The 604-nt window shown below is 41.7% G+C and overlaps 1 non-coding gene across 1 annotated transcript; it reads right to left on the minus strand.

The window, feature by feature from the left end:
* Nucleotides 1-236: 236 nt before the first annotated feature.
* On the minus strand, nt 237-369 carry LOC131273386 (small nucleolar RNA SNORA31). The gene has a single exon (XR_009180582.1). It is a non-coding gene; the product is annotated as a small nucleolar RNA SNORA31 (small nucleolar RNA).
* Nucleotides 370-604: the final 235 nt, after the last annotated feature.

A 604-nucleotide genomic window follows, 5' to 3' on the forward strand; every position in this document is an offset into this window, starting at 1 on the left:
GTGTTGTACTTGACTCCACTCTTTTTTTCTCACCCCATACCTGTAGCATGAACAAATTCCTTTGGCTCTACAATCAGAATAAATTCTGAAATCATCCATTCTCATCATCTCCATTGTTCAAGACACTTTCACCTTATGCCTGGATTGTTGCTTTCTCGCTGTTTTCTGTTGTTGCTGCTGTTTTTAAGTTTATTTCTGAGTTGCAAATTATTTCCCCTTCCCATGTTTTTACAATTTCCTGTGTTCCACCATTCAATCTTGGCTACCACAACCAGACAGAAAGACAGCACACGTACCTTCTTTACCTTGCATCTGTAGTGGAAACCTTAGCAGCAGACATTAACTGCTCCAGGTCTGCCAGAGATGCTTCCTAACTGGCCCTACTGCCTCTTCCTTGGTGTACTCTCCTCTACTGCTCACTTACAGTTCAATCTCATCCTAGCAGACAAAGTAATCGTCTGTCAACATAAGTGGGATATGATGCTAATTTGCTCAAACATCATTACAGATGTTCCCCAATTCCCCTAGAATAAAAGCCAAAATGCTTATATTTTCTCCAAGTCCTCACCCTCTGGATTCTCCTTAACTCTTGGGCCTCCTCTCT

Source organism: Dasypus novemcinctus, chromosome 14, assembly GCF_030445035.2.
Source record: "Dasypus novemcinctus isolate mDasNov1 chromosome 14, mDasNov1.1.hap2, whole genome shotgun sequence".
Lineage (NCBI taxonomy): Eukaryota > Metazoa > Chordata > Mammalia > Cingulata > Dasypodidae > Dasypus > Dasypus novemcinctus.